Source organism: Aquarana catesbeiana, linkage group LG05 (assembly GCF_042186555.1).
Source record: "Aquarana catesbeiana isolate 2022-GZ linkage group LG05, ASM4218655v1, whole genome shotgun sequence".
Taxonomy (NCBI): domain Eukaryota; kingdom Metazoa; phylum Chordata; class Amphibia; order Anura; family Ranidae; genus Aquarana; species Aquarana catesbeiana.
In genome coordinates this window covers 253275714-253296861 of record NC_133328.1, presented here as the reverse complement: position 1 = coordinate 253296861, position 21148 = coordinate 253275714, and positions in this window count along the sequence as shown.

Sequence of the window (21148 nt, the reverse complement as noted above, 5' to 3'; positions counted from 1 at the left end):
CGGAGCAGCTTCATCAGGAAAAGGACGGAGGTGTTCAATTAATAAATGTTAAAAACAACAAACTGTGCACAACCTTAGGTGTATAAAGAAAAAAAACAAACATTAAAAAAAAACAAAAAAATGTAAACAAAAATGAATACACCACAATGCAAAAAGGAAATTTTAACAGAGTATAACACTGCACATACATAGTTCATATCGTCCACCGAAAGAAAGAGTACCCCCACACACCCCACTCCCAAAAAAAAAAAAAAACACCTCAGACAGAGCCCAGCCCCCATACCTTAAAGGTAGGTCCTGGAGTGAGCGCAGCTGGGAAAAACCAGGACAGCCCAGCTGCCTAAATCCAAAACCAGTACATAAAATGTCATACTTCCCATAGGGAGGGATGTGATTTTTAGTTTGATCAAGGAGATAAAAGTGCAGCAGTATCTGCAATAAATTATGCATCAGAGTGAAAATAAATCATTTTAGGGGTGAAAAGAGCACCAGTTCATAAACAGGGTATAAATGAGCTGTACTCACCACACTCCTATAGCTCTGTGAGTGTAATAATGTCTATACCAGGAGCTCATACGGGCAGGAAAGCCAAAGAGGCATTAGTGTGTTCACTATGTATAAATCAATTGAAGCCATCTACAAAACTCTGATAAACTTCTCACCTCAGAGTAACTAACTCTTAAACTATTCCAATCTTACCCATTCGCCAGTACCGGAAAGATACATAGGGATGGCAGGGGATCAGGAAGCCAGATTTCCAAATGGAAAAGATGGCTGAAAACTATCTCTATAACATAAAGAATGTATATGTCCTCATCAATACAGAGTCCATTAGAGTCCCAAATGAAGGTACAATCAATCTTAGTGCCAAAAAAAAATAGTAGTTACCTTAAAATCCCATCCGTATAACTTAGGTTCAAAGGCATCTGCACTGGGTAGGATTTAAATATCCCTCCTCGTGGCGCCAAAAAACGACGTGTGACGTCACGCCGCAATGGCGCCCCGTGGACACAAAGGGGAGGTGCAAACATCGCGGACTAACACCCGGAAACCGGAATTGATGACAATATCCAGTTTAAGGTCTAACAGGGCAAAGTGCAAGCCGTGCAGACAGTGCAAGACTGCGAAGCTGTCCTGCAATACTGGGAGATGTAATATAGCCGGGACGCCGTAGAAGACTAAGCACCTCAGGGCGAGCATGCAGCGGAACAGGACTACCCATAAGGGCAGATTGCTAGTCCTAATGCACACCCTTGGGCGTCCGTATGGGACTAGAATGGATCCAGGTGAAGCGGGGAGGTACTCTTTCTTTCGGTGGATGATATGAACTATGTATGTGCAGTGTTATACTCTGTTAAAATTTCCTTTCTGCATTGTGATGTATTCATTTTTGTTTTTTTCTTTATACACCTAAGGTTGTGCACAGTTTGCTGTTTTTAACATTTATTAACCACCTCAATACAGGGCACTTAAACCCCCTTCCTGCCCAGACCAATTTTCAGCTTTCGGTGCTCTCACACTTTGAATGACAATTACTCAGTCATGCAACGCTGTAACCAAATAAAATTTGTGTCCTTTTTTTCACACAAATAGAGCTTTCTTTTGGTGGTATTTAATCACTAATGGGTTTTTTATTTTTTGTGCTATAAATAAAAAAAGACCATCATTTTGGGAAAAATTGCCTTTTTCTTTGTTTTTGTCATAAAATTTAGCAAATTAGTAATTTTTCTTCATAAATTTTGGCCAAAATTTATACTGCTATATATCTTTGGTAAAAATAACCCAAATTAGTGTATGTTATTTGGTCTTTGTGAAAGTTATAGAGTCTACAAACTATGGTGCCAATCACTGAAAATTGAAAACATCTGATCAGGCCTTCAGTACATCAGGTGAATCTAATTTCTTGGGGTACTAACAAGTCAGAAAAGTACAAATACCCCCCAAACAACCCCTTTTTAGAAAGTAGACATTCCGAGGTATTAAGTAAGTAGCATGGTGAGTTTTTTTAAGTTGTAATTTTTTCCCACAATTCTTTGCAAAAGGAAGATTTTTTTTTTTTCAAAATTGTCATATTAACTGGTTATTTCTGTCACAGAGCATATGCATACAACAAATTATACCCCAAAATACATTCTGCTACTCCTCCTGAGTATGGGGATACCACATGTGTGGGACTTTTATACAGCCTGGCCACATACAAAGGCCCACCATTGAAGTAGCACCATCAGGCGATCTACGAGCATAAATTGCACATCTCATTTCTCAACCACCTATTACACTTTTGAAGGCCCTGGAGCACCAGGACAAAGGAATTGCCCACAAAATGACCCCATTTTGGAAAGCAAACACCCCAATGTATAATCTATGAGGCATAATGAGTCTTTTGAATGGTTATTTTTTTTCCAGAGGTTTTTGGGAAATGTGGAAAAAAAATGAAAACGCATTTTTTTTACACAAAGTTGTTCATTTATAAGATATTTTCAACACATAGCAAATGCATAGCAAAAATGACACCCCAAAATACATTCTGCTACTCCTCCTGAGTATGGCGATACCACATGTGTGGGACTTTTACACAGCCTGGCCACATACAAAGGCCCAACATTGAAGTAGCACCATCAGGCGATCTACGAGCATAAATTACACATCTAATTTCTCAACCACCTACTACACTTTTGAAGGCCCTGGAGCACCAGGACAATGGAATTGCCCACAAAATGATCCAATTTTGCAAAGCAAACACCCCAACGTATAATCTATGAGGCACAATGAGTCTTTTGAACGGTTATTTTTTTTCCAGAAGTTTTTGGAAAAAGGGGAAAAAAAATAAAAACGCTTTTTTTTTTTACACAAAGTTGTCCATTTATAAGATATTTTCAACACATAGCAAAAATGACACCCCAAAATACATTCTGCTACTCCTTCTGAGTATGGGGATACCACATGTGTGAGACTTTTACACAGCTTGGCCACATACAGAGGCCCAACATCCAAGTAGCACCATCAGGCGTTCTAGGAGCATACATTACATACATAATTTCCTGGCAACCTATCATTTTTGAAGGCCCTTCATATTTCTAACACATAGCATGTACATACCAAGAATTACAATCCAAAATAAATTCTATTATGGAAAGGGTAAAAAAAAAGTATTACCTGTGCTTTTAGTAGTGTCCACAGAAGAGAGCACTGGTCCAGGCAGCAGTCAGGGATGTGCTTAGCGACAGCAATAGTAATTATCCAGGCAGCAGGCAGGAATATTGTCTATAGTCAGCGCAAGGATATTGTCAGCACAGCCAAAGCATTTGTCCATAGAAATTGTCCAGACAGAGACAGCCAGCACAGCCATAATATTGGTCGTGGTACACTGTTACCTGCCGACATTCATTATTGTACCGCTCTCCAGCCCTTCATAAACATACTGCTTCTTGCTACAGCTAATTATTTGCATAGTCCAGGTAGCAGGCAGAGGTGTGGTACGTTCATGCGGCAGGCAAAGGCATGATGGCAGTAAGTTAGCAGCAGGCTGAGGGCCGCAATCGGGTAAGACCTGTGCACAGGGGCACAGGGGTAGAGGCTTCGACCCACCCAAATCTCCATGAAGCCTCCGGACTCCAGACCCTAATCCGGAAATTACAAAACCCGGAGAAAACAAAAAAAATTGTTTTCTCCATCCAGAAAAACTATTCTGGAGCCCCTCACATATGTGGGACCCCTGTGTACTATAGTAGCAGGGCAACAGATCAGTCCAAGCGGTAGGCAAAAGCATAGTCCATAAAACAGGCCAGGGTCAGTTCACGTGCAAGCAGTCCAAACGGTGGGCAGAGGCATAGTCAAAACAGGCCAGGGTCAGTTCATGTGGAAGCAGTCCAAATGGTAGGCAGAGGCATAGTCAAAAAGCAGGCCAGGGTCAGTTCACATGGAAGGCAGTGGCATGGTTATTTGGGGAAGCATGGAAAATGATCAGCGAAAATGGGGAAAATATGGGCCAATAATTTAGGGATGTATGATACAGTTCGAAGCATTCACCAATGCAAAGGCCAGGTTGGGAAGGACACTGGGGATAAAGGAAGCTGGTATCTTTTCGAAAACCTCTTCTGCTGTACACGCGACATCTTTTTTGCCGTCTTCAGCCTGCCGATGGTGGAATGTTGTACGGGAAGTGGCGTTCATGAAGTCGGCTAACAGCATGAGAGCGAAGGTCTTCTGGGGGGGTCTTTGTTGATAGATGAGGGACGTGACTACTACTTCTATGAATTTTAGGAAGGGGGCTGGGCTTTCTGTGGATTTTGTGTAGACTATGTAGGAATTGTAAACGGCCAAATGGATTAGATAAATTGCTACCTTCTTGTACCAGAATCGGGACCTCCTTATTGACAAATAGGGCTGATCATTTGGTCACTGAAATCCACCCCCCATGTAGAGATTATAGTCTTGGACACATGTCGGTTTTTCAATGGGACCTCGTCTTCGCTGAACTACAACTGTAGTGTCATCGTGAATGGTGGACATCATGTGCACGTTCCTGTTATCCTTCCACCTCAAGGCCAGCACTTCATTGCATCTCAGTGTTGCTCTTTCCCCCCTTTGCAGCTTTTTGTTCACTATGGATTGTGGGAAGCCCTTCCTATTTTTTCTTGAGGTTCCGCAGGCCAGGGTTTTTTCGATATATAGGTATCTGAAAAGGGGCAGGCTGGTATAAAAGTTGTCCAGGTATATATGATATCCTTTTTTCAGAAGTGGGTAAGCCAGGTCCCATACGATTTTTCCAGTTGTGCCCATGTAGGCCGGTCACTCAGGGGGCTGGAGCTGGGAATCTCTTCCTTCATATATGCGGAACGCATACAGATATTCCGTGGCTCTCTCACAGAGCTTGTAAAATTTTACTCCGTATTTGGCCTTTTTGCTAGGAATATATTGTTTTATTCCTGAAAATGGTACCATGGACTCATCCACACATATATGCTTCTCGGGGACATAGAGTTCTGCAAATCGTTGGGAAAATAAATTTATCAGTGGGTGAATCTTGTATAACTTATCGGAATTTGGATGATTGTGGGGAGGGCACTGGGTGTTGTCGTTAAAATGAAAGAATCTCATAATTCTCTCATATCGGGACCTGGGCATTGTGGCAGAATACATGGGCATATGGTGGATGGGGTTGGTAGACCAATAGGTATGTCCTTCATTTTTTTTGTAAGCCCCATGTTTAGGGTGAGGCCCAAAAACAATTTGAACTCCACCAAATTCAAATCTCTCCACTCAAGCGGACGGGCATAAGATGATTGGGGGTTGCTGGCAATATACTGCTGGGCATACAAATTTGTCTGGTCCACAATGAATTGCAGCAAAGTGTCGGGCAAAAACAGGTGAAAAAAATTGATCTCTGTGAAATTTTGGGTGTTGGCCTGCACACCTGGCTGTGCTGTGAAAGGGGGAATAATTGGTGATCCCGAGTTAGAAGGCAGCCATGTTGGGTTGGCAAGACCATCTGGCATGTATTGGGGGACGTGACACTCCAGTAGTTGGGGGAGTTGAATTTCCTGTGCCGGTACTCAGGTGTGATGTGGCAGCACTGGTACTGGGCCTGGGCATTTGTGCGCGGGGCCTATCGCTGGCAGCAGCACTGATACTGGGCCTTTGTTCCTGGGGCATATTGCTGGCGGCAGCACTGGTACTGGGCCTTTGTTCCTGGTGCCTATTTCTGGCGGCAGCGCCGGTACTGGGCCTGGGAATATAATCCTGGTTGCTGGTGGCTTCCTGGTTTCCAGAGTGTCGTGCCCTTTTAGGAGGGACCCATTTTTCATCCGAATCATTATTACTCTCGATTGGTTCAAATGCCGAATTTGATTCAGAATCAGAATTGGAATCTCATGAGAACTTCCCGGTGCTCTCATCAGTCATGGAGAGGATCTGGAATGCCTCCTCACTAGTATAAACTCTTTTGGACATGGCTGTGTGGCGGGTAGCTGTGCGACGGGTGACAGATGGGTGGCAGGTGACGGTCACTGATGGGCTGTGCAATGGGTGGCAGGTGACGTTCACTGAGAGGTGATGATGGTGTGATGGGCGATGGTCACTGATGGGTGACAGGCAATGGTCACTGATGGGTGACAGGCCACGCACGGTGACAGGTAATGGTCACAGATGGTTGACAGGCGACGGTCACTGATGGGTGACAGGGCACGGTCACTGATGGGTGACAGGTGCACCGCTGATGGTCACTGATGGGTGACAGGGCACAGTCACTGATGGGTGACAGGGCACGGTCACTGATGGGTGATGGGTGACAGGCGATGGTCACTGATGGGTGACAGGCCACAGACGGTGACAGGTGATGGTCACAGATGGTTGACAGGCGACGGTCACTGACAGGCGACGGTCACTGATGGGTGACAGGGCACGGTCACTGATGGGTGACGGGTGACAGGGCACGGTCACTGGTGGGTGACGGGTGACAGGGCACGGACACTGGTGGGTGACAGGGCACGGACACTGGTGGGTGACGGTTGCACCGCTAATGGTCACTGATGGCAGTCTCTTATGTGACAGGTGCACTTTTATGGGGTGACTGTTGGGTGACAGATGACAATTGGGGGGGGCGATGAGACAGGTGGTGTTGGTGCAGACACTACTAAACATAGATCTGTAACTCACTGCTCCTGGCTCTTCTCTCCTCACATTGGAAACGGTGTGTGAGGAGAGAAGAGCTAGTAACAGCTAGTGGCAGCTCTTTGTTTACATTTAGTGATCGGCTGTGATCCTGGCCAATGGCTGTGTACTATCGTCGGTGACCAGCAGTGTTCCCGGGAAAACGCCGCCACCGGCGTGCACGTGCAGCACGCTAACGATCGCGCGCATGCACCGTGCAATGCGGGGAGTTACCATTCGTGATCGGCTTTGACTTCATCACGGCCGATCACGTGGTAAACAGCCATGCCCAGTGGCTGTTCACCCCTGTCGGTGACGAGCGGTGTCTCGGTGACACGCCGCCACCGACCGTACAGGGCTGCGCGCATGCCCTGTTTAAACGGGCTCACGTCATATGACGTCCGCCCAGAACAAGAGGCTTACCGTCCCGCCGTCATATGACGGCGGGGCGGTAGGCTAGTGGTTAATTGAACACCTTCATCCTTTTCCTGATGAAGCCGCTCCGGAGAAACATGTTGAAACTTTAGGATGTAGGAATCACATATATGTAACTTCAGTTCTCTCATGTGGTCAGGGTTAGGTTAGATGTGCATACCCAGGACCGTGATTGTAACTGTAGTCATATTTTTATCATTTTTTGTGTTTTTTGAATAAATGATTTATATTTTTATATTATTTAATTGTTTTGTCTTGAATATGAAGTACCTCTAAAGTCCCATTCTCAATAAATTTCTCGCTCACTATTTTCAGGGATGTTGGTACGTTTGCATGTTATGTTTTTTCTTTGGTGCTAACCTCTGTCCATATCTTCTAGAATTACCGTTGTTTTGATTTGTTATCTATGTCATAAGTATTATTATTATGAACACCTTAAAGTGGAACTTTGGTCAGAAAATTTATTCCTGCTGGATCACTTGAGGTTGACCCAGGGGCGTAGGGAGGGGGTGGCTAGGGGGGGCTGAAGCCCCGAACGTGACCCCGAAAAGCCACAAGTCTATGGAATGCTGCATTCCATTGTTAGCCCCGAGCGCCGGCCGCCGGGACCGATCTAATTGCGGGTGCGGCCGAAAGTGGCCGAGTGCGGCCAAAAGTAGCCGAGTCCCCGAGTGTCATAGCGGCCGAGTGCGGCTGAAAGTGGCGGAGTGCCGCAGCTCCGGCCTTCTGAAGCGGGACGTGTGACGTGACGTCCATTTTAGCCTGCAAGCTCCAGAAGGCGGGAACGCTACATCCCCGCTCGGGCGGGCGGCTCTCTTCTCCTCTCCTCCTCGGATCCTCTCTGACAGCGACAAGTGACTGACTGCCTGCTGTGACCGCACGCCACGGCTGAGCTGAGGTAGGTCAGACACACAGTTTGTGTAAGTAGGTCAGGCAGGTCAGTGGTCAGTGTATGTAGGTCAGTAGTCAGTGTATGTAGGTCAGGCAGGTCAGTGTATGTAGGTCAGACAGGTCAGTGGTCAGTGTATGTAGGTCAGTGTATGTAGGTCAGTGGTCAGTGTATGTAAGTCAGTGTATGTAGGTCAGTGGTCAGTGTAAGTAGGTCAGGATATGTAGGTCAGTGGTCAGTGTATGTAGGTCCGTGGTCAGTGTATGTATGTCAGTGGTCAGTGTATGTAGGTCGGGCAGGTTGGTGTAATGGTCAGTGTCAGGCAGGTGTGTTTACTGCTGGTCAGCATTGATGGGCACTGGTAAATCACACAACCCCACCACCCAGCCCAAAAAAAAAGCCGCATGCTCAGTTATGCTGATTAAAATCTAGAGGCCAGTCTGCTGACAGCCTGAAATTCTACTGTTGTTCAAAGGTTCTGGGGTTCAGTAAAATGGTCGCATAATGAATAATGTTGAATGTATTTTTTCTGCTAATAAACATTATTTCATTATTTTTATCACATTTTTATGAGTGGAGTGTTCCACTTTGAGAAAATGTTCAATCATTATAGACAAATTTTTTTTTTTTTTTTCAAAAAATTATAAAACTAAGTTGGGGGGTATTATGTTATGAGTATGACATTTCGCTAAGAATTTATGGTATTGATTCTTCATAAGATACGTTATGTTATTTATATCTTGATATCTGCATGATGTGGGCCAAGAACTCTCATTTACATGTTGGGGATACTTATAAAAAAAAAAGAAAAAAAAAAACAAGATATATGTGTGTGTGTGTGTGTGTGTGTGTACAGTCTTATTTAATATGATGTTTTATAATTCATGTTTTAAGACATAGGAGAGGTCAAAAATAAACCAGAGTAATTAAAATTAGGCTACTGACTTATACAATAACAGTCAGCATGGGTCTCTTCTGACAGAAGAGACCCCATGCTGACTGTTATTGTATAATATTCTACAGTAGCAGGGTTGGACAAAAAGTGAAATGGTTTTGGGTTTAGCAAACTTTGTGGGAAGACTACAGAATGAAAACTAATAAAATATCTGGACTGGCTATATTGACCTATGACATGACCAGGGTAATAGTGACTGGTAGGTGGAGTCAAGGTTAATAAATTATAAGAATTTTAAATTTATTGTATGGGAAATAGTATTGGCTGGAAACTAGGAAATAAAATGTAAAATAATAATCTATATAAAATACTTCATACTAAAAACATGCACTAATAATGTGAGGAATATTCTTATACCCCGTACACACGGTCGGACATTGATCGGACATTCCGACAACAAAATCCATGGATTTTTTTCGACGGATGTTGGCTCAAACTTGTTTTGCATACACACAGTCGCACAAAGTTGTCGGTAATTTCAAAAAGCCAAGAATGCGGTCACGTACACCACGTACGACGAGACTATAAAAGGGCAGTTTAGAACCAAGCGCGGTACCCTTTGGGCTCCTTTTGCTAATCTCGTGTTAGTAAAAGTTTGGTGAGAGATGATTTGCGCTTTTTCAGACTCGTGGTTTTCAGATCGTTTTTCTGGTGTTCAGTTTGTGCTTGTGGGTTTGTATCTGGTCTGGTCTTCAGTGCGTGCAGCGAGTTACCTTTGACTTGTCATTGTGTTCTTGTTCATACGTTACTGATTTTCAGGTCGCTCTTCACAGGCCTTGCTGTTCTTCGGTGTGTTCTGTTACTTTGTTCTGAGCAGCCAACCGTTTTCTAGCCATGCTGCGTGTACATACTGATCGTAGAGTTTGTGCTGTGCGGGGGCTTGGTGTTGGGGTTCTTACTTTGACACAAGCCCAGTCCAATAACAGGGCGAGGAGGAGTTCATGGACCAAGAATTGGTTGCTCCAGCGTGACCAGTTCAGTCATATGCCTTTGCTCCGTGAGATCCGTGAGAATAATCCTGGCGATTTCAGGAACTTTCTCCAGATGACGGACCCCGTATTTCACCGTTTGTTGGCTTTGCTGACCCCCTATATCAGCAGGCAGGATACCTGCATGAGGAAAGCCATCACTCCAGGGCAGAGGCTAGTCTCCACCCTGCGGTACTTGGCGACGGGGAGAAGCCTGCAGGACCTTAAGTTCTCGACAGGCATCTCCCCCCAGGCTCTGGGGATCATTATCCCTGAGACCTGTTCTGCCATCATCCAGGTCCTGCAGAAGAAGTATATTAAAGCGGAGTTCCACCCTAAAGTGGAACTTCCGCTCATCGGATTCCTCCCCCCCTCCGGTGCCACAATTGGCACCTTTCAGGGGGGAGGGGGAGTGCAGATACCTGTCTAATACAGATATCTGCAGACACTTCTGGGCTTAGACAGCCGCAGAATATCCGCAGATGCCACCCCCCCTGTTGTGTTCTGGGAAACACACAGTTCCCAGCATACAACGGGGACAAGTGCAGAGGCGCAGCGCGACTTGCGCATGCGCAGTAGGGAACTGGGCAGTGAAGCCGCAGCACTTCACTTCCCGATTCCCTGACCGAGGATGGCGGCGGGGGCAGCCGAGAGCTGAGCGATTGATCGGCTTCGGCTGCCGACATCGCTGGACCCTGGGACAGGTAAGTGTCCATTTATTAAAAGTCAGCAGCTGCAGTATTTGTAGCTGCTGGCTTTTAATATTTTTTTTAAGGTGCAGCTCCTCTTTAAGGTAAGATTTTTATCCTTTAACATCACATTTTATTGTATAGAATGTTTGCTAATGTAATGTATTTCTTTCCTCATTCCCTAATTACCATGATTGTAATATGCTGTGAATGTCCCCTTTGTCCTCATGCATGCTGGATTTTTATGTAATTTTTTTTGTCCTTCATACATATTTGCCTTCACTTACCTCCCCAGAATGCTCTCCTGGCCCTATATTCACCTCGTGTAGTCACTTAACAATGTATTTTGTCAGCTCCATAGTAGTGATTTACCCTAAATACCCCCTAAATTGTTGAAAATTGAGATGTGTGCTTTAAATTCAGGCAGAGTGCCAGAGGCTTTTTTTGGGTCCCAAAATCATTTGGAACCCTCCCCCCCCCCAGCTGCTAACTCAGCTGATACCAATCCTCTATCTGCTGACTTTGCCAAACCCATACACACTATACCCACCTCTTTTTTGGTCATATTTATGGATGAATTCCCCAAAGCATGTAGTGCAAGGGCCTGCCTGAATACTTTCAAATGGTAATGTTCAAAGTTTTTGTATCCTATTATTATCTTGATAGGTAATAGCAGAGTGTAAAAATGTGCTCCAATTTGGACAGTGTGTATTTATATATTTGTATTATGACACTTCTTACCTGTTCAGTGGGCTGCCAATAGTGTAAAGTAAGGAGGGGCTGGCCAAAGTAACACACATTATTTAGGCATTCATCTCTCAATGAAGTGGAGAGGGTTACCTGTCCAAAACATCTCCCCCCCCCCATAAATTTTTTTAAATGGCCCATGAGGGGGGGGGGAATCTGATGGACCTTATACCTTTGTCTTTAAATAATACCTAAAATAAATGTTATATAAATGTTGGCCAAGAATGTTTGTGTCTAATCTGCTTTCCATGTTTATGTGCAAAATGATTAATTTTTTTTTCTTGTTTGACTCCACAGTTTCCTTCCAACCCACAGGAATGGCAGACTGTGGCCTCCCACTTTGCCCAGCGGTGGGACTTTCCTAACTGCGGAGGGGAAATTGATGGGAAACATGTCCACATCGTCCCCCCACCCAACTCGGGGTCATACTATTACAACTACAAGGGGTTCAATAGTATTGTGATGTTGGCGGTGGTATCGGCTACTTATGAGTTCCTGTATGTGGACGTGGGGAAGAATGGCTGGATGTCAGATGGTGGAGTCATCGCCCAAATGGAGTTCTACAGGCATCTCCAGAATGGCAGCTTGGACTTGCCACCTCCAGAAGACAATGCGGAAGGACTCCCATTCGTCTTCGTTGCGTCTTCGTTGCAGATGAAGTGTTTGCACTGGGGGACCATCTTATGCGGCCATTCCCTATGAGGACCCTCACCCCGGACCAGAGGGTTTTTTGCTTACCGGCTGGCCAGAGCCAGAGGAGTGGTGTAGAACACGTTTGGAATAATGGCCAGCCGGTTCCGCCTATTTCTTACACCGATACACATGGCGGAGTATAAACTCAATCACATCATCCTGGCTTGCTGTGTTCTCCACAACTTTTTAAGGAGAAATTCTGTGAACTATGCTGGCTCAGTTGGGCCTGAAGCCGGAGTTATTAACCTCAATGAACCAACCGTGATGGGGGTTGAAGCTGGCCGTCCTGGCTTGCCCCCCCTGAGTGCCCACGAGGTCCGTATATGATACATGGAATATTTTGCGGGTAAGGGGGCCATCAATATGCCAGACAATGTCTGAGACATTTTTTAAATAAAAAAATATTTTAAACTGAACAAATATTTGCTTACATTTACTGCTTGTGTTTCTTTTAGCTGACCAAGACTGAAATTTGGGGAGTCGTGAAAATGGCATGATTGTGTAAAATTATAAAGCAATGTTGGGTGTTATTTACTAAAGGCAAAGACACTCTGCACTCTAAGTGCACTTGAGACTGCACTGAAACTGCACTTGTAGTGCAAAGTGGATTTGCCCTTAGGAAATAACCCCCATTGTAACAAAAAACACAGATTTTACCACAAAAAAAAGTTTTGGAGCATTGAAAGAAGAAGCCACACATTTTTAATACAAGCACAATCACATGTGCATTTATAAAAGGTTTTTAAAACAAACCAACATGTTTGTTGTATAACAAATTTTTAGGTCACATTAATAAAAGTAGAAATGTCCTTTTTAAGGTAAAACAGGCATGTTTAAAACCAACAAGAAATACACAAATCTGGAACTTACAAAGTTCAACTTTTGTAGAAATTGAAGGCAATATCAGACATGAGTATTTATAAACTGTGTTTGATATTGCGCAGATGGGGTGATGTCACCCCTGGAAAAGCCAAATTTTGAAGATGCACACAAATTGCCGAATGTCAACATGTGCTAGCTGCCATCATGGGGGATCAAGGGACGTGTTTTGTGGGTGCAACCCCTTCCACTCAGCTACTTTATTATTGAGGAAGGGGTTGCACCCCCAAAACGCATACATTGATCTCCCGTGATGGCAGATAGCACATGTTGACACACTGTGTGCATCTTCAAAATTTGGCTTTTCGAGAATATGTCAAAAAAAGTAAACAAAATTCTCCGGACCAAAAAACTGAAAAAATTCTGGATTTCGAGGGGTTTTAAATTCTCCCTAAAACATCAATGATGTTCTTCATTTTGTTTTGAACATCACTGATGTTTTGCTTGATGGTTTCCAAGTTCCTATTACACCCCATGATCTCCCCAATCAGGATCTGGGCACTTTCACTGGTGAAATGACCTTCATCCACAACATCACGATCACCTAAAAATATAGAAACAAAAAACACACCATGTATTATAAATATGCCGCCATCCATCTCTTACCTGAGCCTGTGGTCGCAGACACTCACCTGTTGTGGTGACAATTTCCACCACGTCTCCCTCCTCCTCCTCTGCTTGGCTTTGTGGCATTTCCACTTCCTCATGAGGTGGGGGGTCTGTGGTCTCCTCTGATGAGTGGTGTCCTCCGAGTCTTTTCTCTCCTATGTAAACAAAAAGAAGGTATACTTAGCACACAGATATTTGATGGCAGAAATAGGAATATGAAACATTGCTTGGAAGTGGGGTACAATTGTCTATTTTGGCAGAGTTCCAAGATGAAGAAATATTTTTGTCCTTTGTCAAGCTTGAATACTTACCTGTTTTGTACAAGCTTCACAGATGGAGAAACCCCTATAGTATACACTGGAGCACCTGTGTGGGCTACCTAATAAAAAGGGTGTTCTTGTGTCCCACACTAGTGCTCCAGCGTCCAGTGTAAACAGCTGCTGAGTGTCCTCTCCTTACACAGAATATAGTTTGCATTTCATTCTAGTTACAAACCCATCTAGACACCAAAATTATTTTAAGAGAAGTAGGCCAGAAAAAATGTATTGAACTACATCTGGACAAAACATGGTGTTTTAGAGGCTGAACAATGTTTCCTACGAACGAATAATGTGTCCATGAACATGAAAGTTGCCATTTTAAACTGTACAACAGTAAAGAAAAGCACATGGAGCAGCACGAACGAAATAAAAATAAAGAATAGGAACACAGGACAACTACTTACTTTTTTGCAGCACTCTCCTGATCCTTCTATACTGATCGTGCTCGCTTAATTTGAGGTCCGACCACCGCTTCCTCAGTTTATCCTTGGATCGTCGTACCCCAAAATTCCTCTGCAGACTCTTCACAACTTTCACCATGATCTTGGCCTTTCTGACATTGGGGTTGGGGTAAGGTCCATACTTCCCGTCATAGTCGGCCCCCTTCAGGATGTCGACCATTTCCACCATCTCCACAAGGACATATTTGAGGCCTTAAATCGTCTCCTCCGGGATCGGGACGTTTCTGGTTCCGGGCTTTCCTCCTCCTCCTCCTCCTCTTTGCTGTAATTAGCACGCACCTGCTGTGTCTCCGCCATGTGCTTTTTCCCACTGCACTGAACTAAAAGTGGCGGGGAATAGACTAGAAAGAACGTCAGGGGCGGGAGGAGTTTCACGCATGCACAGTGTATATAAAGGGTAAAACGCGTGCGTAGTACGTACGATCTGTGAGCGGAGGAAGGAGTATTGGAAGCGCCAATCGTGATAACGAAGGTAACATTTAAACTTGGGCCTATACTGCTTAGAGATTGAGGCCTATATTGGGACAAGATTAGGAGACTTTAGCCTGACATTAGGGTTTGTCTTGTGTATTGCAGATAAAATGGATAGCTTCAATGACCACAACTTCCTCCCCCTGTTCATAGACAAGTACAGGGAGTTGCCCTGTCTGTGGCAGGTGAATTATCCGCAGTATAATCATAAACAAAGGCAGGCAGCGCTGAAAAAACTGCTGGAGTTGGTGAAGCCGGTGGTCCCCACGGCAACCATCCCCTATTTAAAAGCCAAAATTGATGGCCTGAGGAGCACTTATCTTAGGGAGCGCAAGAAGGTCCAGGATTCCGAGAGATCAGGAGCAGCAGCAGATGACATTTATGTCCCCAGGCTGTGGTACTATGAGAGACTTCATTTTCTGTCAGACCAGACTGAAGTCAGGGAATCCCTCTCCACTCTTCCTTCCACTCTTCCTTCCACCCTATCTTCCACCCCAGCTAAGGCTTCCACTGTCCAACCTGGGACTTCCAGCCAGGTAGAAGTGGAGGAGTCCAACTGGAGTCAGGTATAGCATTGTTCTACAGATTTCTGGTCAATAAATAAATGATGTTTACTAGATGTTATTATTGATCACTAATTGCTGATTTAATAAAGTGTTTTACATATCAATAGACAGTAGTGGCCAAAAATAATTGGGAGAAGAATGAAAAATGCTGGGCTCAGAATGATAGTCTGTTATATTTGTTAACATTCAATTTGCAACAGTCATGAGATGAAAATTGTGTGTGATTGATGAAGTAAAAACTAAAACTATGTCCCTTTTTCATACACAGGAAGACCTCAGCCAGGAGGAGGCTGTGGAATGTGGCACACAGGAGGAGGCTGTGGAATGTGGCAGCCAGGAGGAGGCGGGGGTTAGTGGCAGCCAGAAGGAGGCGGGGGTTAGTGGCAGCCAGAAGGAGGCGGGCTAAGTGGCAGCCAGGAGAAGGCCGAGCCCAGTAGGAGCCTGACAGAATCGCAGGTCCCTCCCCTCCGCCTTACAAACAAAAGACCCAGGAAGGGGAGTAACGTGCAGGATTCAGCACTCAGGCTGATTCAGGAGGCTTCTGCGTCCCTCAGAGCCTTCCCCACTCGTGAAGAGGCCTTTGCCTGCATGGCTGCCACCAAACTGCAGGACATGCAGGAGGGCCAACGCCTCATGTGTGAGGAACTCATTTATCAAACATTAAATAAGGGGTTGAGGGGCGAAATCACACCCAATACCCACCTGAGTGAGTTGGACCATCCTCCTCCTGCCACAACTCCACCACCACAGACACAGCGTGGAAGGAAGCATGGAAGGAAGACAAGAGAGTAATGGCCTGGGTTCAGTCTGGTCTGACAAAAGATGCAGGCTCTTGTATGACCACAGCCTGGGGACATGTATGTCATCTGCTGCTGTTCATGATCTCTTGGACTTCTGGACCAGATTGAACTCCCTTATATATGGACACCTCAGGCCACCAGTTTTGCCTGAAAATAATTGATGTGTGCCCTGGGGGCCAAAGGCTTCGCCAATTTCTGCTGTTTCTCCAGCGTTGCCTCCCTCTTTCTTTGGTTATGAGCCCTTAATAAATTTTTGGTTTGATTTGCAAATATAAATTTTATTGAAGGTTTTGAAGAGAAGAAAAAAAAAAAAAAGAAATACCGTGAGGGTATAATACAACAGTGGTCTGATTCAACATTTTGACAAATATGACATTTATATACCTTTTCCATAAAAGGTTCTCACTCTATCTGCAGAGAAGATCATCTACCACGCAATTTCATTTAACCCATAAGCCTATCTTGGCAACCTGTATATATCCATGTAGTAGAACGTTTGTCTTGTTTGTGTTGGGCAGTAAGTACCAAATCTTCCATCTTTTTTATTTCCTCAACTCTGCATAGCCACATCCCCACCGTGGGGGGTACATTTTGTTTCCACATGGCTGGAATGCAAGACTTTTCTGCGTTGAGCAAATGTCTAACCACAGATTTCTTGTATGATCTAGTCGGGCTGGAAGTGGCGTGCAGCAGAAAGATTGCGGGATCCCTCTGAGTTATGTGATTAGTAAATGTCTTAATAATTGTTTCAATTGTTATCCAAAAATGTTGTAATAGTGGACAGGTCCAAAAGATATGCAGGAGTGTCCCTTTGTCTGTACAGCACCTCCAGCATCTATCAGATGTGTTAGGAAAAAATTTGTGTAGTAGTTGAGGTGTATAGTACCACCTAGTCAAAAGTGAGGGAAGATGGTAGTTGCGCTGTGATGAAGGGGGGGGGGGGGGCTACAAAGATGACTAAAGTGGCAAAGTGAACTAAAAAAGCAGAAACGGGCCAATGCATGAATAGATCCTACATGCTAAAAGAACATGGTGGGGATGCAGTGCAGTGCAACGTAGCTGATCAACATGACATGTTGCGGGCAGACAAAGCCTAATATATAAAGGTAATCGTGAAACAGTGACTGCTTGAATATAGCAAAACAAAAATGCATATACCAACACAAATAGGGTGAATAATGACACAATGCAAAAAAAAAATATATATATATATAATGCAAGAAAAGTATATGTGGGCTAGTGCCCCATTAGCAAAAACGTGCCAGACCTTGGTGAACTACAAGTGACAAATCCCTAGGACAAACATGAATGTTAGTTCTATCATCCAGTCCAAAAAGCAAAAACACATGATGAGAAACACAAAACAAGTCCAATCGTGAAGGGAGGGGAGATCTTCAGTGAGGACACCTCCGTGTTTGCAAGCCGCTTACCTTACAGCTGTAAGGTGTACAGCCTGTGTTGCAAATGACCCGCAGGTGTAGACGTTCCGTGTATACAGGCAGTGACAATGATGAACATGCCAAGCGAAATATAAAAAATAAAAAGTATACAGCATGTAAATAACTCTGCAACGACCACAGTGGAGGGGGGGCAAGACACACACAGGGGGAGGTTGCACTCACTTTAATGAAGTGAGTGTGGGCATCAATCCACGAGCGCCGAGCTCGTATGCCTCCAGGAGTGTCACCAATCTGGAATCTGTTCCCGTGCCTGGAAACTGGAATATGTCCCCGTGCCTCTCTCCTCAGTGTTCGTCAGGTAGAGTAGTGATGTACAGTGTGAGGGGGAAAGAGACGCACATAGCGTGACCCCATATAAAAGGTATATTTATTTAATAAAACAAGTCCAATCAACTTACATTTAAAACAATGCTGCAGTGTGTAGTAACTACGAGCGCCGAGCTCGTCTCCTGTTGTTTGTCTATGGCAGCGTCCCGTGCTCCAATCCTAATGCATATCGTCACCTCATGTGACTTCTTCAGAGGATAACACGGGATAGAAAGCCAATGCTTATATATCGTCCCCTTGTAATGGGCGCACGGCGGCCTTTTTTCCGAAGCCCGCTCTAATGTTAATGGGTGCCCGGCGGCCATTTTTTCAAAGCCCATCAATACAAAGGATAGCACACAGTGAGTGAAAATAAAAAGAAAAAATAATAAAATAAAAAGAAAAAATAAAGTAAGAATAAAGAATGAAAAAAGCACGACAGGAAAGACTGGAAAAAACTGAAAAAACGACCCAATGTAAGAAAAAAGAAAAAAGAAACGCCAGACCATGGCGTGGGGGACACAAAGTAAGGATTTTGAGTCAACTCGAGTCCAAATGGATTTTTTCCATGGACACCCTTGTGCCAAAGGGACTCAACATCGAGTTTGACGTAAATTGTTTCCTTAGCGACTTTTAGGCTTCAATATTCTTCTTAGTTAGTGGTTCCTTTCCTTTCATCAAGTCAACCACTCTCTGTTTCTAGTTGCACTAGTTTTTTTTTTTGTTAAAGACTTTTTATTGAGTTTCCACAATATTACAGCAGGAGTTACAGAGGTACATGTCTTAAGAATACATAAGATGAGTAAAACAAGTAAATCCAAAGGGATAAAGCATTACAATATGGATCATAATATCAACATTTGTATCAGCGGTATTCGCAGATTAGTATCAGAAGGGAGAGAAGACCAATAAGTCTGACATGAGAGCAATTGTGAGCTCTAACCCTGTATTATAAGATGCTAGTGCTGGTGTATCATAAGAGGGGAGTTGTGGGTGTCTACAACAGTATTGTTTTCTCTGTAGATATGTATGATTGGATTTTGTGAATAATGATTTGTAATAGGTAATCATTAATTATATTGTTCGATGGTAATCGTCCAAATGAGCTCTGCGCCCCCTCCCGGACACCCCCAAGGGGATCTAGCTGTGCCCAGCAGGGGGAACACAGGCGTAGTTATTATAGAAACATGTCAGCGTTATACTCGTAGGTTCCTCATGATGTAGAGGAGACTCCCAATGTACGGAGCCATTGCAAAGGAATCTTGAGAATGGTGGGGATTGTGGAACAGGGGTAAGGGGGGGAGGAGAGGGGTGGATGAGACGGAGGTTTTGTCAGCCTGGTACATGTTTATTGGTGTATATGTTCAGGTATTTATGTGTCCGTTCGTCCCTCGAGCTCCGGGAGAAGGCAATTAGCTGAGTAATTCTCGGCAATGGTTGATTTAAAATGAAACCAGCACGCCCAAATGTGTTTGTATTTGGACGGAGTGTCGGAGGATTGATGGATAAGGTTCTCCATTTCAGCCAATCTATCTACCCTCCGAATCCAATCTTGAACAGTGGGGGGAGAGGTGCTTCTCCAAAGTACTGGGATACATAGATTGGCCGCATTGATGAGGTGTAAAACCAGGGATTTTTTATAAGTTCTTTGTGGGAGCGAGGTGTGATGAAGTAAATATTGAGCAGGGGTGAAGTCAGGGGAGTATGTTGTTATTTGAATGATCAAGCGGTGAACTTCAGCCCAGTAATTTTGAATGAGTGGGCATTCCCACCATATATGTAGTAGTGTACCTTTGGTTGCGTTACAACGCCAACAGAGTGGAGGAATAGTAGGTTGGAATTTGTGAATTTTGTCAGGAGTCCTATACCACTTCGCAAAGATTTTATATCTGTTTTCCTGGGTAGAGGTGTTGAGGGAGCCTTTATGCATGTGATTGTGAATATGTGTCCAGTCCGCGGTGGTGAGATCTAAATTCAAATCTTGTTCCCATTGTCTGACTAGTTTGTCTTGTTTAAGGTCTTGATTGGAAAATAGCAGTGCATATATGGATGATATGAGATGTCTTTGGGGTTCTTGAGCAGTGCACAAGAGTTCAAAGGGTGTAAGTTCCCTGTGTAAGTCTGCGGTGGGCTTGAGGCCATGAATAAAGTGACGTATTTGTAAATATTTGTAAAATGGGATGTGGTAGTCTGGGAATGCGGTGGTCAAGGCCTGGAATGTCATGAGAGATTTTTGGTGGAACAGCTGTTGTATTTTGAGTCTGGGTCTATGCGGGTCTGATGAGGGGATGCGTAGGCGTATTCCGGGTTCAAAGTCTGGGTTATTCTCCAGGGGTGTCATAGGGCCAGGAGTGGGTCTCAATGGGAGCACTATGCTAGCTGCCGCAAAGTTTTTCAGCGTGGGGTTAATGAGTGGGTGTAGTGAGATTTCTATCGGTATTTTCTTTTGATCGATCCACGGTAGGAGTCTCACCGGTATGGGGGAGAATGCGTTTTCGATAAATACCCAGTCTTTATTGGTGTCGTTAGTGTGCCAATCGACAATTCTGGAGAGGTGACAGACCCAATAATATTTTTGTATGTCCGGTATTTGAAGACCCCCCAGCGATTTGGGAGTCGTCAGTCTAGTCCATTTTAATCTAGGTTGTTTGGAGGACCATATAAAATTTCTACATAGCTTTTTGAGTGTGGAAAAAAAGGATATAGGAATGTGTATGGGTATAGTTTGAAATAGGTAAAGCAATCTAGGTAGCACGTTCATTTTTAAGACCGCTGCTCTGCCAAACCAAGAAAAGGGTCTCATATTCCAGTTATGTAGGTCGTTTTGGAGGGTTTGTAGGATGGGTGAGAAATTTAGGCTAAAGATATCTGTCAGTTTGGAAGGTAATTTAATGCCTAGGTATGTAATGTCTTTGGGTTCCCAGCTAAATGGAAAGTTTTGTTTGCATAGCGTGACGAGGTCGTTAGGTAAAGAGATGTTAAGGGCTTTTGATTTGGAGAAGTTTATTTTTAGGTTTGTGAGGGATTTGAAGGTTTCAAAGTCTTTGAGGAGATTGGGAATGGTCGTAATTGGGTCAGTAAGGAATAGTAAGACGTCATCCGCATATGCGGCTACTTTAAATTGCTTATGATTAATCTCTACTCCTTTAATGTCTGGGTTTTGTCTAAGTCTGCGTAGGAGGGGTTCCATAGTAAGAATAAAGATCAAAGGGGACAGGGGGCAACCCTGTCTAGTGCCATTGGATATGG